The sequence below is a fragment of the Mauremys reevesii genome, linkage group 24, assembly GCF_016161935.1.
Source record: "Mauremys reevesii isolate NIE-2019 linkage group 24, ASM1616193v1, whole genome shotgun sequence".
NCBI lineage: Eukaryota > Metazoa > Chordata > Testudines > Geoemydidae > Mauremys > Mauremys reevesii.
The window spans coordinates 13,541,138-13,568,047 of NC_052646.1; the positions used below are offsets into that span (position 1 = coordinate 13,541,138).

The window sequence follows — 26,910 nt, forward strand, 5'->3', positions numbered from 1 at the left end:
AGCTGAGTAAGTCCACCGTGGGTCGGATCTCCTAAAGATCCACTAGTTACCGGGCTTGCGTTAGAGCAGTCCTGATCATTAGCTTCCGCTTCACAGGGTACTCTGGGCGTCTTCCGATAACGATCACTCACACTGGTGTACACACACACACACACACCAAGGCCTCTTTTCCTCTTTTTTAACCCTTTTTTAACCTTTTTATCTCTTTTTAAATTTTTTTTTTTTAACCACGATGCATCTTTACCTGGTCTGGACCAATACCATGAGGCGGTATGACAACCCCTCTTGAGGCGGTAAAAACCCCTCAGCACCGGTGCATTCTAATGCATTTACCTATTCATTACCTTATGAATTACCTTATGCATTTACCTGTTGGCCAACTCAGCAGTTCCCAGTACTGCTATAAACTAAACTTATTGGGGCCTCTCCCCAATACCACTCTGCATTTGATCCTGCTGCACAGTCAATAAGTTCAGATGGTGTGAGCCCAGCAGAAACAGACGTCCCCCACAGACAGTCCTCCTCCAACACCCCAATAGAGATTTCAAAAGGTCTCTTACCTCTATTGTGGCGCCATGGGGTTCGAAGGGGAACGATCCGTAGCAGCCGTCTGTGTGTCCGTGGGCGTTGCCATCCCGGATGAGCCCCCAAATTGTCGAAGAAAAACTCAGTTCTCGCTTTTTGTTTGGGTACAGCAAAATCAAATACTTTATTACTTTTTCTAGTGATCACAAGAGGGAGAGTGTCATAGGAAACTGGGTTGCCCCTTGTCCCGGACGGATCTCTCTCAATTAGTAAACAATCATAGCAATTATTTATACCTTTGTTACAGACAATAGCTAGCAAACCTGGAGACAGTAAAAAGAAACATTTGCATTTGTTTATACATAAGCCTATTCGCTATCTTATTTGTCTTCAATACTAGAACAAAAACAAGACTGCATTTTACAAGGTCGTAATGACTTTTCACACAATTCACTCTGTACCACATTATCTTATTTCTACATATCTCTAACTCATGCTAACTTAGTTAACATACATTTAAGATCCTTCAAATCCTTGTTAATTATTTCCTGGCCTCCACACAGGGGTGCTGGGACAATTTTTACAGTGGGGATGCTGAGAGCCATTGAACCAAACTGTAAACATTACCTCCGCTGGAATCCACTTCAAGCCAGGAAGTGCAGCAGCACCCCCAGCACTCCTAGTTCCAGCACCTATGGCTAATGACTTCAGTGCCATAGCAATGTGTTATTGAGGGTGCTCAGCACTTTGCTGGATCAGAGCCATAGGCACTTGTGCATATGCATAACTTTAAGTATGTGTGTAGCCTCATTGATTTCAACTGAACTCACCTGATTAAGTGTTTCAATAGATTGGAACCACAGCTTCCAGCAAACCAAGTGCTGTTGAGTATCCCAGGCTTCCCAAATTCTCAGTGTCCTCTGGCTAGCTCAGCTGGCTCTGCATGAATGCTGTGCCCATGACAGGGCTGGATCTCCCAGCCTAGACACTGGACTTGAGTTGCCTGCCCTGTTGATAGAACTGGGTTTTCTCCTTTCAGATCCCTGCAAAACCCTGAAATGCCGGATCAAGGAGAGATGCAGAATTGAAAATGGCCAAGAGGCATGTGTTCCTGCCTACACTGGAATCTGCCAAGGCTCAGGGCATGCACAGTATCAAACTTTTGATGGCCTGAAGTTTGATTTGCAGGACACCTGCAAGTACACCATCGCTAAGTACTGTGGCAGCAACCCTACCCTGGAGTCCTTCACTATTGATGAGAAGAACAACAACAGGGGGAACCAGGAAATCTCCTTATGGCAGGTGACCAATATCTATGTCTACGGGTACAACATCTCCATCTACAAGAGGGAAGTTGGCAAAGTCCGGGTGAGTTTCCCAGCTCAGGGCTCTGCGCCTTTTCTACTTATAACAAATAGTATTTTTTGTGTAGTGTCTCTCACACAGATGGAATCCTAGATACAGGCGACATATGGGCAATACAAGTACATAAATGCAACTGGTCTTCTGTGTTTGACATTGTTGTGATAGATAGATAGATAGATAGATAGACAGATCATAATTATGCAGACAAATAGAAACTGGTAGATAGTGTACCTACATAAATACTGTGTTTATTCAGGGAAAGTCACATTGATTCTTGCCTGCATATTTATACCTGCCTCTGGATATTTCCATTACGTGTGTCTGACGAAGTGGGTATTCACCCACGAAAGCTTATGCTCCAATACTTCTGTTAGTCTTTAAGGTGCCACAGGACTCTTTGTTGCTTTTTACAGATCCAGACTAACATGGCCACCCCTCTGATAATTGATTTCAGTGATTCTTTCACATGCCACCGGTTAAAGTAACAATGATTTACAGCCGAAATGAGTGGCAAGGTTACAGTTGCAGTAAGAACAAGTGAGGATGAAAGAGCAATAACACCTATCATACCTCCCCCCTCCTCTCTGTCTCTAGCTGAACAGTGTGATCACCAGTCTCCCAGTGACGCTGAAAGATGGTAAAATCAAACTGTACCAGAAAGACCTCAGCACCGTCCTGCAGACGGACTTTGGCCTCCAGATCACATATGACAAAAATTGGCATATAGCGATCACCCTCCCCAGCAGCTATTATGGAGCCATGTGTGGCCTATGTGGGAACTTCAACCAGAATCCAGACGATGACATGATGTCATCCAAAGGCACCAGCATCTCCTCCATCGTGGGCTGGGCTGCCAGTTGGAAAGTCCAAGACCGGGACCCCTTTTGCTGGGATTATTGCCAAGGGACTTGCCCAATGTGTGATGAGAGCAAGAGAGCTCTGTATGGGGATGACAGTCACTGTGGGGTGATCAGTAAAGCACCGGGAGGGCCCTTCAGAGAGTGTCACTCCAAGGTGAGCGCTGATGACTTCTTTGACAGCTGCATCTATGACATGTGTCTGAATGAGGGGGACAAGAGCATTCTGTGTGAGGCGCTGGAGGCCTACGCGGACGCCTGCAGGAGGCATGGGGTCACTGTCGATGACTGGAGGACGCTGTCCGGTTGTGGTGAGTCTGGCAGCTTGGTTTCTTATTGAACATGGTAGCAGTAGTCAATCTGTTTACCTTGTTGATGAGCATGGGGATGGAAATATCCAGGATCCCTGAGGTACTGGGGTCAGCACTGACTCCTAGGGTAGAGCTCCTCTAGCAGTCATTCAGCCAAGAGCTAACCCACCTGGCCCTGTTAGTTAATGAGATCTAAAACAATCACTGATTCAGGTGGCTAGTGTACATGTACACAGCAGCTGGATGGCATAATTCTCAGCTCAGGTGCACATTCACACACTCGGCTTGGGATTGATATCTAAAAATATCAGTGTGGATGCAAAGTAGCTGCCCAAGTCTCCTATGTATATATACCCTATAAGTGTGATGTATCTGGCAAGCTGACAATGGTGGAGTTCAGTGTTTCTAAGTGTCTATGGAGTATAGGGGGCTGTGGAACTTTTTTGGTGGTCTTCAGGGTGAAGCAGCTATAGACAATTGTGGAGTTAAGAGGGGAGGCAGCTCCATGACATGTTCTTCTCCCATTGAAATGCATGGGATCTCAAGGTGCTTAAACCTCTCACAATTTGACTCTTAGCACCTGCAGCCCTTGCTGACTTATGGACTGAAATCCTAGTCTCACTGGAGTCAATGGGAATTCGCCAGTGAATTCAGTGCCACAGAAACAATTTATTGGGGGTGCTCAGCATGTTGCTGGATCAGAGACATGTGCACTTAGGCACATGAATAACTTTAAGCATGTGAGTAGCCTCATTGAATTCAATGGAACTACTCACATGGTTAAATTCTTTGCTGGATTGGGACTATAACTTGCAGCAAGCCAGGTTCTGTTGACTATCATGGACTTGCCATCTGACTAAGCTGGTTCCGCGTGAAGGTTATGCTCATGATCAGTCTGACTCTCCCATGCTATCATTATTGTTATTAATTGATAATCCACAGCTTTGCCACTGATGTTTATTGTTTTATGGCAAGTCTAAATATAGCTGGGCAGGTGTTTGTGTTGTGCTGAGAAATTTTGGAAGGTGGTGAAAGAGGAGTGTGTGCTGTAATGAGAAGCGATGTGTTTGGGTTTATCATGTGCTGGCTGTGTGGTTGTGTTAATTTGTATCGGGGGACTGGGCTGAAGAATTTTGTGCTGAACTGTGTGAGTGACAAATGAGGGGGCGGGGTGTCTGGGGGATCATGTTTGGGGATTTTGTGTTGATTTGTTTGGGCATGTGGACTGTGTTGGAGAGTTTGTGTTAAGTTGTACTGGTGGTGAATCAATCTTTAAAGAACTGTGGGGCAGGCTCCCTTATATCACTGACTCATTACAACCAATGAAATTGTTGTATACAAACTAGGTGTAGAGTAAGTGTGGTGGTTGATTGAGATACCTCTAACTCACAATGTTCTAGGACTCTTGGCATGCCATAGGTACATGCCTTACTGCTTTATTATATATAGATTATTATTATTATTTATACTACTGTAGCGCTTAGGAGCCTAGATGCTGGACTTGAGTTCCCTGCCATGTTGATATGTCCAAAATTTTTTCTTTCAGATGCCTGCAATGCTCTGAAATGCAGAACCAAAGAGACATGCTGGTCTGAGGATGGCCACGCATCATGTATTCCTGACTACATGGGAACCTGCTTGGGCTCAGGGGGCATGAACTATCAAACGTTTGATGGTCTGAAGTTTGACTTCCAGGGCACCTGCACCTACACCCTGGCCAAATACTGTGGGAGCGACGCCACCCTGGAGCCTTTCACCATTTATGAGAAGAACGCCAATAGGGAGAGCCAGGATATCTCCTTTCTGCGAGTGACCAACGTCTACATCTATGGGTACAACATCTCCATGTACAAGAGGGAAGTTGGCAATGTCCGGGTGAGTCTCCCAGCTCAGGGCTCTGGCACTTACAAAGTACGTACAAAGCACAGTACTTTTGTGTAGTGTCTCACACAAACAGAATCCCAAACAGATGTTGTCAGCTGAATATGTCATGTGGGCAATACGAGTACATAAATACATCTCGTCTGTATGTTTGAAAACCTTATAATAGATAGATAGATAGATAGATAGATAGATAGCAAAACCAAGACTTTGTGGCTAGATTGATAGCTATCTCAGATAGGTAGAATCTATGTAGAGATATAGGGAATTCTGGAAACAGATACTGTAGGTAGATAGTGAAGCTAGATAAATACTATGTTTATTCAGGGACTGATTTCAGTTGTTCTTCTTGAGTAAGGAATGGGTAAACAGTGATTTAATATTTGACGTTTATTTTACTTGCTGCTGGTTAGAGTGACAATGAATAACAGCCAAAATGAATGGTGAGGCTACAGTTGGAGTAATAGCAAGTGAGGATGAAAGAAGAATAATGCCCTTCGTGTTTCTCCCCTCCTGTCTGTCTCTAGCTAAATGGTGTGATCACCCGTCTCCCGGTGACGCTGAAAGACGGTAAAATCAGACTATATCAGAAAGGCCTCAGCATCGTCATGCAGACGGACGTTGGCCTCCGGGTGGGGTACAACAAGAACTGGCATCTGGAAATCACCCTCCCCAGCAGCTATTATGGTGCCATGTGCGGTCTTTGTGGGAACTTCAACCAGAACCCAGAAGACGACATGATGTCCTCCAACGGCATCAAAGTCTCCTCCATCGTGGACTGGGTTTCCAGTTGGAAAGTCCAAGACCGGGACCCCTTTTGCTGGGATTATTGCCAAGAGACTTGCCCAGTGTGTGATGAGAGCAAAAGAGAGCTGTATGGGGATGACAGTCACTGTGGGGTGATCAGTAAAGCACCGGAAGGGCCCTTTAGAGACTGTCACTCCAGGGTGAGCCCCGACGACGTCTTTGACAACTGCATCTACGACGTGTGTCTGAATGAGGGGAAGAAGACCATTCTGTGTGCATCGCTGGAGGCCTATGCAGACTCCTGCAGGGACCATGGAGTCACTGTCTATGACTGGAGGACGCCATCCAGCTGTGATGAATCTCGAGGTTGGTATTCTGTCAAAGCAGGTGGCAATGGGACTAATCTGACAGTTTACCCTGTTGGTGGAGGGGATAGCGAGTGACCTGAGCATGGGGATGGGAATATCCAGGTTTCTGGGGCTTTGGGGTCTGCACTGATTCTTAGAGTAGAGCTCCCCCTATTCTGCAGGGTTTCCTTTGTTTGGTTAAGTGTACCCTAGTAGTCTCCTCGAAGAACTCGCAAGCCTGAAAGCATGATAGACACAGGTATCTTATCTGCAATTTGGCTTTAAGTGCAATGTATCTAGCAAGCAGGCAATGGTGTAGTTCATTGTCTATGGGCCATAGGAGTCTGTGGAACATTTCTAGTGATCTTCAGAGTGAAACAGCATAAGAACAAAGCTGTGGGCGATCCAGGTATTAGGAAGGGGGATCCAGGAGATAAACATTTTCTTCCATTGAAATACATGGGTGTCAAAGGTGCTTACAACTCTCAGAATTTAACATCTAGCATGTGTGGCTCTCACTGACATGCCCGCTGACAGCAATTCCGGGCCCCAGGGCAGCTGTGCTGGTGGGTGTGTTCTTCTGGCATGGTCAGGGCTTCCACATGCCTGCCTGGCTGCCTTCGCTGTCGTCAGTACCACCCCCATGTGCCTAGGAGCCCTGCAGCCCACCTGGATGATTTAAAAAGGCCTGGGGCTCCTGGCTGCTATGCAGCTGCAGCCAGGGGCCCCCTGGCTCTTTTAAATTGCCTGGGCCCTTGGGAAACTGCCCCCTTCCCCCACATGCTGTCGGCAGGCCTGCTCACTGATGTATGGACTGAAATGCCGCTCCCAAAGGAATCAGTGGGAATTAGCCAATTACTTCAGTGCCACAGCAATGGGTTATTGAGGGTGTGCTGGATCAGAACCAGGAGCATTTAAGCACATGCCTAACTTTAAACATGTGAGTAACCTCATTGTTCTTCTTCGAGTGATTGCTCCTATGCATTCCAGTTAGGTGTGCGCGCCGTGCGTGCACGGCTCTTCGGAACATTTTTACCCTAGCAACACTCAGTGGGTCGGCTGGGCGCCCCCTGGAGTGGCGCCGCTATGGCACAGGATATATACCCCTGCCGACCCATCTGCCCCTCAGTTCCTTCTTCCCGCCCGTGACGGCCGTTGGAACAGTGGAGCGCGGCTTAGCTGACCTCCACTTCCCTAGCTACTCGTAGTTTCTCTCGTTTAGTATATAGTTCAGATGTTGATAGTTGTAGTTAACTTTATTTGTTTGTAGTATAGTATTTATTTTCAGGGGTTCGGGGTTTATCCCCTTCCCTTCTCCCGGTGCCGGGTCCGATGCCCGGTCCACAGGGTTTTACACTGCTCGGCCGGCCACAAGCCGATGCCGACTAGAGATCCTCTCTTAAGTGCCTCGAGGAATCTCAACTAACAGATAAGTGCCGCATTTGTGAGGCCTTTAATCCGAGAACAAAGGGGAGCGGGACTTTCGCAAGCAGCTCCTGAGGGAGGCAGCTCTTGCCCCTCCGCTCTCGGCGCCGAGCGCTGGTTAGTCTTCAAGGAGCGCTCCCTCGGCACCGGATCGCCGGTACCGCCAAGGCCTCCCGGTACTGGCCCTCGCTGGCTCCGACGTCCACTCGGCATGGTTCCCTCTCCTGGAGGATGAAGAGGCACAATATACTTTCTGCGTCCGAGCCGCCTGCTCCGCAGCCCGAGCGCTCTACTACGTCGTACTGCCCGGCACCGGTACCTGCTGCGGCACCGACAGTATCAGCACCGTAGACTCCGGACCCGCAAGAGCTGTCGAGTCCAGCACCTGAACGCTCCCCGGGGCGAGCTGTGGTCGAGCTCACTATTCCCTCCATGCTGGAAACATTTCCACAGCGAGGGAGTCGATGGCAAGGGCAGAGTCCGCGCTGCTTTAACCCCCGACACCGCCGGTGCGGGTTATATTGTCTATCGGCGAGCCTGTCTTGCTCACGCCACCCTGCATCGGTACCGCAGAGTGGCACCGTTCCGGATCGCGGTCCCGCAGACGTTCTCGGTCCCGTCACCAATCGAGGTCCCGACGCCGCTCGCAGTCTCGGCACCGTTCTCTATTTCGGTACCTTTAGTACTCGCGGCACCGGTCAGCGTCCCGTTCGCTGGCCCGATACACTCGGCACCGATCCTGCTGGACATCGAGTCTCGTGCTCTCGGTCGACTGCCCGGCACAGCTCCGGTGGCAGGTCCCGTTCTCGGTACCGGTATGTCTCCCGGTACCGATCCCCGGTGCCGCGTCAAGCGACGTCAGTTAGTGAAGGAGACTGTACCAAAGGCTCTTCAGCTCCTTCAGGGCCATCCAGCCATGCATCAGTGTTACCACGTGTGGACACTTCATATGCGCAGCACTCTGTTTTACGATGTGCCCTCCAGAGTCTTCCAGGAGACCTATCAGTGGTCCTTCTAGTAACCTTGGGCGTACTACCATGCCAGAGGCATACCGGTGCTCCCATCTCGCTCCGTTCCATCTGAGCTCTGGGTGCCAGAGGCGACAATTAGCCGTCCCCCTCCGACCGGTACGGAGCAAGCCCCGGTTCAGCCACCGGGCTCCCAGATCCCACCGGATCAGGAGGTCGTCCAGGAGCGCGAGCCCACACAGGACCCGCTTGTCCCTGGCCTTTCTTCTGCCTCCTCCCCAGATGAGGCGGGGGCAGGAACATACTCCTTGGGCCCTCCTCTGATCGGAACACAAGTGCATGGTATCATCCAGGGGGTACGAGTACCTATAGGTACATCTACCCACCCCTGCTCCCTTGTTGTCCAGTCCCTCAATGGGATGGAACGCCATGGCCAGCAGGCACCAGCCCCTAAAGCCAAGGAGGCTAGGCGAAGGGTCTTACTGGGCCGTAAGATGTACTCGGCGGGGGCCCTGCCACTTTGTGTAGCAAACTAGCAAGCCCTGCTTAGCCGCTACTATGGGTGGCGGTGGGCAAATTTACAGAGTCGGTTCTTCAGAACTCCTCTCAAGAGTTCGATGCCCTCCTGGAACGGAGGAAGAAGCTGGCTAGAGCTTCCCTCCAGGTCTCGTTGGATGCAGCTGACTCCGCTGCCACGACCCTGGCCTCGGGTGTTGCCACGAGGCGCATTTCATGGCTCCAGTTATCGAGCCTTCCCTCGCAGCTGCTGTACACTATACAGGACTTGCCCTTCAATGGCAAAGGCCTGTTCTCGGGGAAAAAAGGGCCCTAGGCTGCAAAGCCTGAAGGGCAGCAGGGTCACTTTGTGCTCTCTCTCGGCATGCACACGCCGGTGCTTTAGCGCCGACCTTTCCGTCCCCAGACTCACCGCTCTTACCCTGCACCTAGACAAAGACAGGACTTTGCCAGCAGGAGTCACTTACGCGGTTGTAGGCGTCAATCAGGCCCCCAAAGGAGCCAAAATTAAGGTCCTTCTAACCACCAATGGGGCAAAAGCCTACCCATCCTCGTCCCTCTTAGGGACCCCTCTCACGAGCGATTCCGCTTGCAACAGGTGCGGACGCTCCTCTTCATCGGAGCTATACAGGATGAAGGAAGAAACCTAATCCCCTAGGCGAAGGGAGGTCTCAGTCCTATCCTAGACCTGCGGGACCTCAACAAGTTCACGATGCAGATAAGTTCCGCATGGTACCCATGGGGACCGTCATCCCATCCTTGGATCCCGGAGACTGTATGCCGTCCTCGATATGAAGGGCACGTATTTTCACATCGCCATTTCTCTTCCACACAGAAGGTACCCCCGGTTGGGGGCCTACCGTCGTTTCCAGTATGCGGCCCTCCCGGTTGGCCTCTATACAGCCCAAGTGTATTCAAAGTGCATGGCTGTAGTCGCCGCCTCTCTTTGCCACCGTCGGATACACGTTCGCCGTATCTAGACAATTGGCCCATTCAAGGGACCTCCGGGCCCATGTTACCGGTCATGTGGGCATCGACACGGACCTATTCCTGTGTCTAGGCCTGATGATCAATAGTAAAATCCACTCTGGTTCCCACACAGGGAATATAATTCATTGGGGCCATCCTGGACTCCAGTCTCACCAGAGCCCGCTTACCTCAGCCTCGGTTTCATGCGATGGTAACAATTGTACAAGGTCTATGGACCTTCCCGACAACTTTGGCTCGCACTTGCCTAGGTTTCCTGAGTCACATGGCTGTCTGCACGTTTGTTTCCAAACATGCCAGGCTTCGCCTCCGTCCACTTCAATTGTGGCTCACCTTGGTGTACCACCTGGGCAGAGATAGCATACACCTGGTCGTCTCATTCCCCCCGAGCATCCTAGGCTCCCTCGACCGGGAGTCAGCGCCCTCCCTGGTGTATCCAGGCAGGCTGTTCCATTAACCGCTCGGGGACCCTCATGACAGACACCCCATCTCTCGGCTGGGTGCTCACCTGGGTCAGTTTCGCACTCACGGCCTTCGGTTGGCTCAAGAGCTGGCCTTACACATCAAGGTCCGAGAGCTGAGAGCAGTCTGCCTTGTATACCAGGCATTTCAGTTGGCAGATCGCCTCAGCAGATCCTTCCTGTCTCACAAGTGGTCATTTCCTCCGGACATTATTCATTCCGTTTTTCAGAAGTGGGTCTTTCCCCACATAGCCCTCTTCGCTCCCGCGAGAGCAAAAAGAGAGAGAAGTTCTCCTCATTCCAAAGCCTCTCCCCGGGCTCAGTCTTGGAGGGGTTTTCTGATGCCATGGATGAGCCATCGGCTGTACGATTTCCCACCGTTCCCGCTGGTTCACAGGGTCCTGCTAAAACTCTGCAGGGACGGAGCGCACCCGACCATGAACGCTCCAGCGTAACCCAGGCAGCACTGGTACACCAGGTTGCTACCCCTGTCAGTAGCCAACCCTATTTCCCTACCTCTTTGCCCAGACCCCATAACGCGGGATCACGGCAAGCTTCACCACCCAGACTTGTAATCCCTGCACCTCACAGCATGGCTGCTGCGTGGCTAAACCGATCCGAATTACATTGTTCTGCCTCGGTTCTACAGGATTCTCCTGGGTGGTAGGAAATCTTCCACTCGGTTGATGTATCTGGCAGAGTGGAAGTGTTTCTCCTGCTGCTACGAAACGCACAATGTTTCTCCTGCCGAGGTCCCGATCCATTCCGTCTTGGACTACCTCTGGTCTCTCAAACAGCAGCACCTGGCGCGGTCCTCATTAAGGGCACTCTTGGCAGCCATCTCTCCCTTCCACCCAGCGGAGAGTGGCCGCTCCGTATTCTTACACCTTGTGGTTTCTAGGTTCCTCAAGGGCTTGGAGCGTTATGCCCCCCCCAGTTGGCCCCCGCCAAACCCTGGGTCTTCGACCTGGTTCTAACCAGTTTTTATGATTGCCCATTCGAGCCACTGACGACATGTTCGCTGACATACCTGTCCTGGAAGACAGTTTTTCCTTGTAGCCTTTCCATCGGCCAGACGAGTCTCCGAGCTTCAGGCGCTCACGATGGACCCACGGTATACTGTGTCTCTCAAGGACAAGGGCAGTTGTGACCACGTCCGGCCTTCCTCCCTAAAGGTGGTGTCAGCCTCTCATATCATCCAGGATATCTTCCTTCTGGTCTTCTTTCCGAAGCCTCACTTATAGCAAGGAGAGCAACAATTGCCCTCCCTAGACGTCCGTAGGGCATCCGCAATCTATATCGAGCGGACAAAGCCCTTTCGTAACGCCCCCAAATCTTTGTCGTGCTGGCGTGCCGGACGAGGGGCATGCCTGTCTCCTCCTAGAGGATTTCGTCTTCGATGACGTCGTGCATCCGCACCTCCTGCGTTTGGCCCATGTTCCATAGAGCCACCTTACTTCACATTCCACCAGGGCTCAGGATTCTCTGCTGCCTTCCTGGCTCACGTACCCTTTCAGGGGATGTGTCGTGCAACTACCTGGCCCTCGGTCCACACCTTTGCCTCATTGGCCCAAGAGTCCAGAGAGGATGCAGCCTTTGGCTCAACAGTTTTGCATACTGCAACATCTAACTCTGACCCCCACCGCCTACGTAAGGCTTGGGAATCACCTAACTGGAATGCATAGGAGCAATCACTCGAAGAAGAAAAGATGGTTACTCACCGTTGTAACTGTTGTTCTTCGAGATGTGTTGCTCCTATCCATTCCAGACCCGCCCTCCTTCCCCACTGTCGGAGTAGCCGGCAAGAAGGAACTGAGGGGCGGATGAGTCGGCAGGGGTATATATCCTGCGCCATAGCGGCGCCACTCCAGGGGGCGCCCAGCCGACCCACCGAGTGTTGCTAGGGTAAAAATGTTCCGAAGAGCCGTGCACGCGCGGCGCGCACACCTAACTGGAATGGATAGGAGCAACACGTCTCGAAGAACAACAGTTACAACGGTGAGTAACCGTCTTATTTCAATGGAACTGCTCACATGGTTGAGTGTTTAGCTGGACTGGGACCAGAGCCTGCAGCAAGCCAAGCTCTGTTGAGTATCCTCAGCATGCCTTGGTTGGTTCAGTTGGTTCTGCATGAATGCTGTGCCCGTGGCAGATCTTGCTCCCCTGGCCTAGACACTTGACTTGAGTCCCCCACTCTGTTGATGTAACTGGGCTTTCTCCTTTCAGAAACCTGCCAAACCCTGAAATGCCAGACCAAGGAGACGTGCAAGACAGAGGATGGCCACGCAACATGTGTTCCTGACTACGTGGGAACTTGCTGGGGCTGGGGGGACCCACATTATCACACCTTTGATGGCCTGAAGTTTGACTTTCAGGGCACCTGTACCTACACCATTGCCAAGTACTGTGGGACCGACCGCTCCCTGGAGCCCTTTACCATCGATGAGAAGAATGATAACAGGGGCAGCCAGGCTATTTCCTTTCTACGAGTGACCAACATCTATGTCTACGGGTACAACATCTCCATCTACAAGAGGGAAGTTGGGAAAGTCCGGGTAAGTCTCCGATTTCAGGACTGCACCTTCTAACACACGCTGATTTGGCATAGTGTCTTTCACACAAATGGTATCCTAGAATCAGGGATGTGAGAGAGAAAACACAGGCAAATGGGAAGAAAGATGTTTTCAGGTGACGTTTCTAACCTTGGACAAGGTGGGACCAGGGAATTTGGCTGCCCCAAGCAGTCATGCCTGCGGGAGGTGCACCGGAGCCGCAGGACCAGCGGACCTCCCGCACGCATGACTGCGGAGGGTCTGCTGGTCCTGCGGCTCCAGTGGACCTCCCGCAGCTGCGGAGGGTTCTCTGGTCCACGGCTCCGGCAGAGCATCCGCAGTCATGCCTGCGGGAGGTCCGCTGGTCCCGCGGCTCTGGTGGACCTCCCGCAGGCATGACTGCGGAAGGTCCGCCGGAGCTGGCTGCCGCCCTGCCGGCAAAATGCCGCCCCAAGCGCGCACTTGGCGCGCTGGGGTCTTGAGCCGGCCCTGGGTGGGACGGTTGTTTCAGGTGTTAGAAGATGCATGGGAGAAGACTGTCCCTCCTCTAGAAGGGACAGAGAAAGAAAGAAGTGTTGGATAGGTTGATAATAGAGGTGAAATCACGACTCCATTGAAATCAATGGGAGTAGGTGGCATAGATCACAGGTCTCAGTAGAGGGCTGAATTCTATATTTAGTTATGGTGCATGTGTCACAGTGTAAATTGAGGACTGTATACTCCCCAATATGCACAGCAGAATGGCCTATCAGAGGTTTGCACAGAGGTCAGAGGGAGAATATAGTCTTTATTTAGTAACCACACCTTGAATACTGCATGCAGTTCTGAACTCCCCATCTCAAAGAGTTATATTAGAATTGGAAAAGGTACGGAGAAGGGCAACACAAATGATTAAGAGTGTGAAACAGCTTCCAGATGAGTGATTAAAAAGACTGGTACTTTTCATCTTGGGAAAGAGGTGACTAAGGGGGCATATGATGGAGATCTAGAAAATCATGAATGGTGTGGAGAAAGTGAATAAGGAAGTATAATTTATTCCTTGACATAACACAAGTACCAGAGGTCACCCAATGAAATTAATAGGCAGCAGGTTTAAAACAAACAAAAGGAAATACTTCTTCGCACAGTGCACAGTCAACCTGTGGAACTCATTGCCAGAAGATTTTGGCCAAAACTATAATGGGGCTCAAAAAAGAGATAGATAAGTTCCTGGAGTATAGATCCATCAATGACTATTAGCCAAGATGGCCAGGAATGCAACCCCATGCTCTGGGTATCCCTAGCCTCTGACTACCAGAAGCTGAGAGTGGACAATGAGATGGATCGCTCAATGATTGCTCTTTTCTGTTCATTCACTTGCAAGCACCTGGCATTGCCCACTGTCGGAAGACAGGATATCTGGCTAGATGGACCATTGGTCAGACTAAGTATGTCTGTTCTTATGTTCTTAACCAGAGCTGGGCAAAAATTTTCATCCAAAGCATTTGTTTGATGAAAAATGCAGATTCTGTGCACTGAAACCTTTCATGAATTTGCATCAGTTTTGGCAACTTATTTTGGCCGAGAAAAAAAAATCTAAAAAACCTGAAAGGTTTTGTTTCAACATTTTTTAAATAAAACATTTCCGTTTTTCAATTTAAAATGATGTTTTGTATCAAAATTTCCTTTAATTTTATTTTTTTCAAATTTCAAATATTTTAAAAAGTGAAAAACGGTTTGTTTGATCTGAAACAATTTTCTTTCCACTTTTCACCAAAAAATGTGATTTTTTTCCAGTTAGACTGAAACACTTTTTTCCCTAATTTTTCATAATTACTAATCTATTATTTGCACATCTCTAGAAAGAACTAATTTTTAATTTATGTATTTATTATTCATTTCCTTCCTTTTCTGTTCATTGTACAGTGAGAAAATTTGCTCCATTTGAGGTTCAGATATATTTCTGCCCTTTTTTCCCTCCATTTTCTGCATCTTCCTGTTTCTGATTCTCTTTTCCTGACCTGTCTGTGTGAATCTCCTTCATCCTTTTCTTCGTATCTCATTCTCTGTAGCAACCCCCAGTTCTCTACATAAGCTGCTTCAGCCCCAATCCTTGCCACATTTGATCTGTTAAAATGACCAAGGTGTGATGGGATGCTTATCCCACACATAGAGTCATAGAACCATAGAGTTAGAAGGGACCTCAAGGGTCATCTAATCTAATCCCCTGCCATAATGCCATGATGTGTCTAAATCCTCCAAGATGGATGAAAACTTCCCGTGAAACCCATTCTACAACCTTGCTAAACAGTTGCTTCCATTGTTCTGCTCTTCTTTTGTTTAGAAAGTTTTTCCTGATTTAATCTAAATCTGCTCTACTGTAGTTTGAACCTGTTGCCTCTTGTCCTGCCCTCCATCTTTTTTATGGCAGCCTTTTACATGTTTGAAGACTGCTATCATATCCCCCCCATCTCCTCTTTTGCAAACTAAACATACCCAATTCCTTCATATGTAAGGCTGCGAATCATTCATGGAGGTCATGGAAGTAATGGCTTCTGAGACTTTCCATAACATCCGTGAATTTTGCAGTTCTGGTGCAGCTGACCCCAGAACCGCCCAGTAGCTGAGGAAGCCCCAGGGCCAGCCACACCAGGCACTGCTCTGGCAGCCCCAGGCAACTGGTCCCCAGCGCTGCCCTGGTGCAGTGGTCCGGGACCAGCTGCGGTGGCAGCGGGGACCCAGGCCTCCCCCACCTGGACTAGCAGTGGCAGGGCCTCAGGCTGCACCCCACTCCAGATGCAGCAGGGCCTGGGCTGCCCCCCCGGCCAAAACGTCACCCCGTGAAGCTCCCCCCCAGCAGTTCCTCCCAACAGCAGCAGGGACTCCTCCCCCCGCAACAGCAGTCTTCAGGAGTGCCCCCCTCCCAGCAGGTAAGATTTAATCACAGGTATTTTTTATAAAAGACATGGACACGTCAGGGGGCCATGACTTTTTGTTTATTGCCCGTGACCTATCCATGACTTTTACTAAAAATACCCGCGACTAAAACATAGCCTTACTCATCTGACTTGTGTCAGGGACTCTAACCCCGACAGCGAAGTTCGTTGTCTGACTGCAGAGAGACAGGCAACACCAGCAAGGTCCGATCAAAAGCTCTTTATTGACAAGTGCATGCATCAATAGAGAGCAGCTCGTCTCCTGAGAGAACCAGCCACTCTTTACAGCTTAGTATTAGCCTATATAGACAGTTTTATTACGTCATACATCATTCACTTGAACAACCCACCCCCCTTTGTCTAACAACTAGAAACTAGACACTTTTAATATACACACATGCCTAGACTATCTCTACAGCATTAGATTGTTAATAATATCTTAACAAGTACCAAAAGTTAGGAATGCAGGGGAGTTTAAAACAAGCCGATAACTAAACCAGGGAGTAAGAATCTGAACTGTGGGATGCTAGGGTTTCTTATCAGTTCTTCAAACACTGTTCCTAACACAGCACAGCTGGTACTATGCCAGGAATGCAACCCCTGGCTTATCTCACTTTTTCCAGGGCTTTGTGAAACAATGCTGCTTCTCAGTATTTTTCCACTCTGGGATTACCCAGAAACCTCTGTTAGCCTGACTTCAGTCAGGTTGGCATACCTATTTTGTCTGCTATATCTTCATTCAGGCCTAACACTTGCATTCCATCTCTTTGATTATCTTTGTTGCTCACCTCTGGATCCTTTCCAGTTTCTCTACATCCTTTCTATACAGCAGTGACCAAAATAAGATGTACTACTCCAGCTGAGGCCTAACCAGTGCCAAGTAGAGCAATACCATCACCTCCCCTGACTTGCATGCTATGCCTCTGTCAATGTATTTGTACATGCCGTGATTCGCTGTTGCAAAAAAAGCAAACATTCTAGGATGCATTAACAGAAGTGTTGTAAGCAAGACACAAGAAGTAATTCTTAGGCCTTGTCTACACTGGCAAGCTACTGCGCAGTAAAGAAGCTTTCTGTGGTGTAACTCCCGAGGTGTACACACTGCCAAGGCACTTAGTGCACAGAAACACCTCACTTGCAGCATTGTAAAAAAACCACCTTGATGAGAGTCGTAAGCCTTAAAGCGCAGAGGCTCCAGCGCTGTATTGGCAGTATAAACACATTACAGCGCAGAAAGCAATCAATTGGCCTCCAGACGTGTCCCATAATCCCTCAAGTGGCTGCTCTGCTCATTTTTTTGAACTTGGCTGCCCTGGAGACATGCACCCCTCTCCTTTCAAAGCTCCGTTTCTGACAGCCCTTGCGTGCTGTGCCGATCTGCTCAGAGACACCAAGCAAACCATTAACATGGAATGCTCGTGCTGTTGAACACAGAAGCCGGAGTGTGTGTGTGTGTGTGAGAGAGAGAGACAGACAGACAGACAGATTGCTGTGCAGAGAGCTGGGGAGGGAGGTGGGGGCTGATGTCGGGGATACCCCCCTCCCCTGCCTCAGGACTGGTTGGTTCCTGCTTCTGTCTGAACTTACAAGACAACATGCTGGTACACTCTCTGTCCCCCAAAACACACTGTCACTCCCCCCCCACACACACTTCAGTTGAAAAACAGCTGACAGTGTAGTAGGATGCCCATGAAACATAGGATTGGGAAACCTGCATCATGTGACACTGTGCCTGCCCCATGAGGCATTGCAATCCCTTCCCAAAGCACCCTGTGGCCGCACTGATTAAGCCTCAGCTGGAATATTGTGTCCAGTTCTGGGCACCACATTTCAGGAAATATGTGGACAAATTGGAGAAAGTCCAGAGAAGAGCAACAAACATGATTAAAGGTCTAAAAAACATGACCTATGAGAGAAGATTTAAAAAATTGGATTTGTTTAGTCTGGAGAAGAGAAGACTGAGGGTGGGGCGGGGGGGCATGCTAACAGTTTTCAAGTACATAAAAGATTGTTAGAAGGATGAGGGAGATAAATTGTTCTCGATAACATCTGAAGATAGGACAAGAAACAATGAGTTTAAACAAGGGCAGTTTAGGTTGGACATTAAGAAAAATTTCCTAACTGTCAGGGTAGTTAAGTACTGCAATAAATTGCCTAGGGAGTTTGTGGAATCTCCGTCATTAGAGATTTTTAAGAGCAGGTTAGACCAACACCTGTCAGGGATGGTCTAGATAATACTTAGTCCTGCCATGAGTGCAGGGGGTGGGATCAGATGACCTTCGAGGTCCCTTCTAGTCCTATGATCCTATAATTCTATGTAGGGTTAGCACTTTTGCCACACAGGGAATAAATAGCTAGTGTTGTCACTGAAGTGTTATCCATGGGCTTTACAGTTGATGCTCTGATTTGCTTAGTAGGGGCAGTGGAGTTTACACCGTTAGAGGGTCACCGTTTCAGGCTCTCTGCAGACTCAGGCAGATGTTGCCGAACTAGTCACACTTGAGGAACATTTGGAAAGTTTTCCTTCCAGCCATAAAGGCCAAAAAATTATTTTAAACAAACAAAACAAACAAACAAACATGAAAGCTTAGATTCTGGAGATTTCCAAAGTGTCATGTGGGTCATACAGATATATCAGATGGGTAATGTGATGGGTTGGATCACAGAAACCCCCTTAGGGTTGCCAACTGATGTGCCAAGACTACTTTTGCCCCTGCTTTCCCTGCCAGCCTGGGAATCCATCACCCTGTCTTGTTGAGCCAGACACACCAGTTTGCTCCAACACAGACCCAGGGTCTGAACCACATGCCCCAAAGCTGCAGATTTAACTGAAAGCAGCTTAAGAAGTGTTCCTGTCTTTAACACTCAGATGCCCAACTCCCAATGGGGTCCAAACCCCAAATAAGCCCCAATAAACCCCAAATAAACTCGCAAATTGTTCACCCTCTATAACACTGATAGAGAGATATGCACAGCTGTTTGCCTCCCCCACCCCGCCCAGGTATTAATACATACTCTGGGTTAATTAATAAGTAAAAAGTGATTTTATTAAATACAGAAAGTAGGATTTAAGTGGTTCCAAGTAGTAACAGACAGAACAAAGTGAATTACCAAGCAAAATAAAATGAAACATGCAAGTCTAAGCCTAGTACAGTAATAAAACAATACAGATAAAATCTCACCTTCAGAGATGTTTCAATAAGTTTCTTTCACAGACTGGACGCCTTCCTAGTCTGGGCACAATCCTTTCCCCAGGTACAGCCCTTGTTCCAGCTCAGGTGATAGCTAGGGGATTTCTCATATTGGCCACCACCTTTGTTCTGTTCCACCCACTTATATATCTTCTGCATAAGGCAGGAATCATTTGTCCCTCTGGGTTCCCACCCCTCCTTCTCAATGGAAAAACACCAGGTTAAAGATGGATTCCAATTCAGGTGACGTGATCACATGTCACTGTAAAACCCCAAGCCTTCATTCTTCCCAGCCTGACTCACAGGAAGGCCTACCTGCAAACAGAGCCATCCACAGTCCATTATCCTGGTTGATAGGAGCCATCAAGATTCCAAACCACCATTAATGGCCCACACTTTGCATAATTACAATAGGCCCTCAGAGATATATTTCATATTTCTAGTTTCAGATAGAAGAGTGATACATGTATACAAATAGGATCATCACACTCAGTAGATAAGATTTGTAATGATACCTGATAAGAGACCTTTTGCATGAAGCATATTCCAGTTACATTATATTCACACTCGTTAGCATATTTTTCATAGAATCATATCGTGTGCAACATCACAGGTTGTGTATTAGACACTTCTAGATAATTAGATATTGTAGATAGATACCATGGGTGTGTAAATAATATAGCTAGTGTGACAAAGTTCCTCCTCTACCTTGGTGGGTCCTGCGCTTACTGGAGGATTTGCTCAGTAATCTTCCCCTTTGGTGGAACCCACAGTCTGGGTCAATTCCTCCTGTGACTGATCAGGAGTTGGGAGGTTTGGGGGGAACCGGGGCCCACCCTCTACTCCGGGTTCCAGCCCAGGGCCCTGTGGATTGCAGCTGCCTATAGTGCCTCCTGTAACAGCTGCATGACAGCTACAACTCCCTGGGCTACTTCCCCATGGCCTCCTCCAAACACCTTCTTTATCCTCACCACTGGACCTTCCTGCTGGTGTCTGATAATGCTTGATTGTATGATAATTTCTCAATCCTCCAGCAGCACACCCTCTCAGTCTCAGCTCCTTGTGCCTCTTGCTCCCAGCTCCTCACATGCACTTCTCTCCTCTGGCTCCTCCTCTCCTGACTGGAGTGAGCTCCTTTTTAAACCAGGTGCCCTGATTAGCCTGCCTTGATTGGCTGCAGGTGTTCTAATCAATGTAGCTATCTCCACTGCCTTCTAGAAAGATCTTAATTGGCCCCAGGTGCCTTGATTAACCTGGAGCAACTGCCATTTGGTTACCACGGTCCTAGGGATTTGTTTAGCCTGGAGCTAGCATACCTGTTCCTCAGTACTTTACTGTAGCCATCTGGCCTTGCCCCATCACACTAGATAATGTTGACAGAGGGATCAGTGTGTGGGTGGATTGATGGATGGATGGATGGTTAGATTTTGTAGGTGACTAGTCAATATAGCTAGGTAGTGTGCATGGATAGATAGACAGAGAATTCTTCAGACAGACAGATACTGTAGGTAGATATTGTAGATAGATAAGTACTGTATACAGAATTCTAAAAATGTAGGGCAAGAAGGCACCTTAAGAGGTCATCTAAGTCCATCTCCCGGGCTGAGGCAATATTAAGTATAGCTAGACCATCCTTGACAGGTGTTTGTTGAACCTATTCTTAACATATTCAGGCCAACTCTCATTGATTTCACTGGTTCTTCCTGAGTAAGGAATGAGTAAAAAGTGACAGCTATTAGTCAGGATGGTCAGGGTTGGTGTCTCTAGCCTCTGTTTGCCAGAAGCTGGGAATGGGCAACAGGGGATGGATCACTTGATGATTCCCTGTTCTGTTCAATCTGTCTGGGGCACCTGGCAATGGCCACTGTCGGAAGTCAGGATACTGGGCTAGATGGACCTGGTCTGACCCAGTATGGCCATTCTTATGTTCTTATGATGAAGGATTTGGTCCCCTTATTGTACATGCCACTGGTTAGGGTGACAATGAGGTACAGTCAAAATGAGTGGTGAGGTGACATATGCAGTAAGAACAAGTTAAGATGACAGAGCAATAACACCCCATCCTGTCCTTGTCTCTAGCTAAACGGCGTGATCACCAGTCTCCCAGTGACACTGTCAGACGGTAAAATCAGAGTGTACCAGAGAGGCTTCCGCGCCATCCTGCAGACAGACTTTGGTCTCCAGGTGGCATACAACTGGGACTGGCATCTGGTGATCACCCTCCCCAGCAGCTATTATGGGGCCACGTGTGGCCTATGTGGGAACTTCAACCAGAACCCTGAAGATGACATGACATCAGCCAGTGGCACCAAAGTCTCCTCCATCGTGGGCTGGGCTGCTAGTTGGAAAGTCCAAGACCAGGATCCTTTTTGCTGGGATTCCTGCCAAGAGAACTGCCTGACATGTGATGAGAGCACAAGGAAGCTGTACGGGGGTGACAGTCACTGTGGGTTGATCAGCAAAGCCCCGGGAGGGCCCTTCAGAGAGTGTCACTCCAGAGTGAACTCCAGTGAGTTCTTTGATAGCTGCGTCTATGACGTGTGTCTGAACAGGGGCGCTACGAGAATCTTGTGCCAGGCATTGGAGGCCTACGCAGCAACCTGCAGAGACCACGGGGCCACCGTCTATGACTGGAGGATGCCATCTGGCTGCGGTGAGTCTGACAGCTTGGTGTCCTTACTGACACAGTCATGATCGGGCTAGTCAGTAGAGAAACCTGGACGTTTTTCATTCCTCCGGAGTTTTGAGGAATTGTCAAATTCAAAATTTTAGAAAAAAGTTCAGATTTTGACAAAATTTAATTTTAAAAAGTTTGAGACAAAGCGTGTCAGTAACATTTCAGAATGGAACATTTCAATTTTTCATTTTGAAACGACTGTTGACAACAAAATTAATTATTTTTAGACACAAAACATTTTTAAAAAGTTTTATAAGATTGAAATCAGAAAGTAGTGTTTTGATTTTATCAAAATAAAACACTTCAACTGACTTGCAACAATGTCTGGGACAGGAATTTCATTTCCGTTCCCTTTCGGAACAGAAGAAAATCCAAAATCTTGATATTTCCCATGAAATGGTAAATCTGGTTTCAGCTCAGTTCCATTAGCCGATCTGTTCACTCTGTCGGTGGAAGGGATGGTGAATGACCTGAGCATAGGGTTGTGAATGGCTGGGTTTCTTGGGATAGGGATCAACACTGACTTTGAGCACCACTTAGTGAGCTCCGTACTCCGCTCCTTGCAGTACAATGCCCCCTAGTGTCACCCTTGGGAATTGGAGTCAGCACTGATTCCAAGGAGTGAGCATCCCCTACTGAGCCTTCCACCCCACTCCCTGAAGCACAGTGACCACCAGTGCAACACTGGGGCATTGGAGTCAGCATGGACACAAGTGGAGAGCACCTCCTAATCAGATCCGTCTCCTTTATTTGCAGAACGGCGCCCCCTAGCTCCACACTGTGCCATTAAGGTCAGCACTAACTCAAGGGAGAGTACTCTTACCTAGCACTCCCTGCAGACCTAAGTGTTCTTTATACCCAAGCGCTGACCCTGATTGACTCATGGCCTGTGAGATTTGGCTGCAGACATATATAGCTTTTTGGTTCCTGAATGCAGAAGTTAATTCCAGCGTCCTTTTCCTTTTGGCTGTTTCATGCAGGGTGGATAACGCACTGCGTGTAAGAATTTGTCTGTAGATCTCACTGCATCTAGGCAGGTTGTTTCATTTATTTCCTGTATTTTTAAATCTCCCCTTTCCAACCCTGTCCCAGCCCTGCCCTGCCCTGAGAACAGCCACTACGAGGCCTGTGGGAACGCCTGCCCAGCCAGCTGCTCTGACCGAACTGCCCCCTCCTCCTGCCGGGAGCCCTGTGTGGAGACCTGCCAGTGTAATGACGGTTACATCCTCAGCACTGACAAGTGCGTCCCCCTGGCGAGCTGCGGCTGTGACTACAATGGCCGCTACTACAAACCCAATGAGGAGTTCTGGGACGATGAGAACTGCCAGTCTCGGTGCAGGTGTGACCCCAGCGTGGGCACAGTGGTTTGCAGGAAGACCAGTTGCAAGGCCAAAGAAAGATGCTCCGTGGTCAATGGGGTCCGTGGCTGCCATGCGATCAGCTACTCCACCTGCATAGGTACTGGAGACCCTCACTACACCACCTTTGATGGGAAAAAGTATGATTTTATGGGCACCTGCATCTACCAGTTTGTGGCTCTCTGCTCCGAGGACCCCACACTCACCCCGTTCAATGTCAAAGTGGAGAACAACAACCGAGGCAGCAAGGCCGTGTCCTTCACCAAAACAGTGACCTTAGAGGTCTACAACGTGACCATCAGCTTGAGCCAGGAGCATCCACGCAAGATCCAGGTAGGGATGCAGGATCACTGGGGAATGCAGGAAGTCATTTCAATGATCTCTTGTCAGCGCTCTATGTTGTCTTCTTAGCTCTGGGAGGGAGTGGGGTCTAGTGGTTGGAGCGGGGGGGGCTGGGAGCCAGGACTCCTAGGTTCTATCACAGCTGTGGGGGCTAGTGGGTTTGAGCAGATGGTGCTAAGAACATTCTACTCCGGGGAAGTGGTTTGAGCTGGGATTCAGACATTTAGGATTTTATTCCTCTCTCTGCCCCTGACCAGCTTAATAACCTACGGCAAGTCGCTTCCTACCTTTGTACCTCTATGAGCAGGTCTACATATAAAACACTGCACCGATGCAGCTGCACCGCTGTAGCGCTTCGTGAAGACGCTACTACATTGATGGGAGAGCTTCTCCTGTTGGCGTAGTTATTCCAGCTCCCCAAGAGGCAGTGGCTATGTTGACAGGAGAAGTCCTCCCATTGACATAGCATTGTCTACACCCCGCGGGGTTAGGTCAGTGTAACTGCGTTGCTCAGGGGGTGGATTTTTCACACACCGGAGTAACGTAGTTATACCAATGTAAGATTACAGGGTAGACCTGGCCTATTTCCCCAGCTCTAAAGGGGGTAATAAGATCTTTTCACTTCACAGGGCAGTTGTGAGTAGAGCTATGCAAATAACTAGTTCTTTGATACACTGCCAGTTCTGAAAATATTGACAAAAATTCTGTTCCACCTGAAAGGAAACTTTTTTTGTTTTGTTTCTGGGCAATAAAAAGCCAAGGAAATGATGGGCTAGGTTCATGCAGTCACCAGCACTGCTAATGATTCCTTTTAGGCCAGTGGGTGAACACTCACCTGGGATGTGGAAGACCTGGATTCCATTCTTCCTTCTGCCTGATGGGGAGAAGGAATTTGAATTTGCTGGAGAGTCCCCTAGCTACTGGACTATGGGATATTATGGGGCAGGGCTATGCTTAAAATTTAGATCAATCTAAGGTCTGGTCTACCCGGGGGGGGGGGGCAGGGAATCGATCTAAGTTATGCAACTTCAGCTAGGTGAATAACGTAGCTGAAATCGACGTACTGAGATAGACTTACCGTGGTATCTTCACTGTGGTGAGTTGACTGCTGCTGCTCCCGTGTTGACACTGCCTGCGCCTCTTGCAGAGCTGGAGTCGATGGGAGAGTGCTAGTCTAGACGTGATAAATCAACCCCTGCTGGATTGATGACTGCCCGCCGATCTGGTGGGTAGTGTAGACATACCCCAAGCTATATCTTTTAGGGTCTGAAACACACACACACACACACCCTGAGCACTGTAGTTAAGCCAACCTAACCCCTGGTGTAAACACAGCTAGGTTGACAGAAGAATTCGTCCATCAATGTAGCTACCACTGCTCAGGGAGCTGGATTACCTACCTCCATTGGAAAAACCCCTTCCATCAACATAGGACGTGTCTGGACCTTGACACGTCAGCAGCACATAGCACCTGTAGCGTAGATATGCCCTCAGCCTCTCCTCTTGAAGCTGTTCCACTTTGTATAAAATACGTGACTAGTCCCTGGCCCAGAGAGCAAGAATAAGAATGATTCTATACCCGGCTGTTAAGCACTCAGCTGGGGCAGGGGGAGACCCACATTCAAATTCCTGCTCCATTGACTAGTTAGTTATACAAAGTAGAACAGCTTCAACAGGAGAGACTGAGAATACCTTTGCCCTAGAGTAGCCTAGTAGGTGCTAAATGTGAGACCGGATTTTCAATCCTGCTCCGTATCAGGCAGTGGTGGGAATTGAACCCAGGTCTGCCACATTCCAGGTGAGTGTCCTAATGACTGGGCTAAAGGTTATAAAGGAAACTGCTCCTGCATATGGCCTCTTGTGCATCCAGCCTGAATTTTTTTTTCCACCACAACTGTCCCTCCAATTTTTATCAAATATAGAAATACTGAATTTATGAGCAAGTACATTATTTGTGTGAGATTTTTCACCCAAAGAAAAGGGCTATAGTAGAGGGCAATGGGATGAAATATTAATGCACTGGGTTACCCTCCACCCAATTCAGAAATATAAATTTTGGAGCCAGAGTATCCATGGCTGCGCCGTGGAAATGGAATTATTTCATCTTGAATGCACTGAGTGAAATCCTTGACAATCTCTACTGTATGTTTTCCAGGTCAATGGTGTCTTTGTGGACCTGCCCTTCTCCCACCAGCACAAGTTCAAGGCCTACATCAGTGGAGTCCATGGCTTTATCCAGACTGATTTCGACCTGAGAGTGAGTTTTGACTGGTACAGCTATGCCAGGGTCATCATACCCAATACGTACGCCAACGCAGTCTGCGGACTCTGTGGCAATGCCAATCAGGACCTCAGCGACGATCTGACCATGAAGAATGGAACTCAGACATCTGATGAGATTCAGTTCGCTGACAGCTGGAAGGTGGGGGAGGTCCCAGGGTGCTCGTCTAGCTGCACCGGGGACTGCTCAGTCTGCAGTGAGGCTCAGAAACAACCCTATAAGGGAGACCAGTACTGTGGGGTCCTCACCCGACAGTACGGGCCATTCAGACAGTGCCACGGGGCCATCGACCCAGCTCCCTTCTTTGATGATTGTATCTATGACACCTGCCAATACAAGGGTCACCAGGACACGCTGTGCACCGCAATCAGCGCCTACGTCACATCCTGCCAGGCCAAGGGCATCTGGATAGGGCAGTGGAGATCGGCCTCATTCTGCGGTAAGTGTCACCTGTGGGACCCTGCTTTAGGGACTGTTTACTTCACATGTGCACCAGCGCCCTCTGCAGGGTGGGGTCAGAATTGTTCACCCACCCAGTTCTGAGTTTTAATTTACAGTGTGCAATATCTTTGTTACAGATTCTAGACCTAGACATTTCCAACATGCAATTAAAATTTTAGCCCCTGAAATATATTTTTCATTCTGTGTCATGTTACTTAATGTTTAGATTGTAAACTTTCTCTTAGAGCTCATCTTCTCTGTTCCTGCTGTTTTCATGGCTTGTCTACATTTACAGAGCTGCAGTTTCACAGATGCAGCTGTGCCGCTGTAGCACTTAGTGAAGACGCAACCTATGCTGATAGGAGAGCTTCTCCCATTGGCGTAGTTAATCCACCTCCTTGATAGTCAGTAGCTATGGCAATGGGACAAGCCCTCCTGTCACCATAGCACCAGGAGTTTGGTCAGTATAACTGTGTAGGTGTCGATTTTCCACATCCCTGAGTGATGTACTTATACTGACATAAGTCTGTAGTGTAGACCAAGCCTTACACTTTGCCTTTCCAGAGTAAATTGAATTAATACTTTGGCATTTAGAGAAGTAGAAACATTTTATAACATTCATTAAGTCTTGTAAGTCACTGTGAGATAGGTAAGTATTGTTTTCCCCATTTGATCGGCTGGGAAAATTAGGAAAAGAGCTGGCAAATTATTTGGCCAAAGGTGTCCTCCATAAATAGGTGGCAGAGCTAGGAAAAGAACCCAG

The 26,910-nt window shown here is 48.6% G+C and overlaps 1 pseudogene; it reads left to right on the forward strand.

Annotated features, from left to right (window-relative positions):
* The window catches only part of LOC120390528, a 146,137-nt pseudogene that overhangs the window by 110,017 nt on the left and 9,210 nt on the right, over window positions 1-26,910 (forward strand).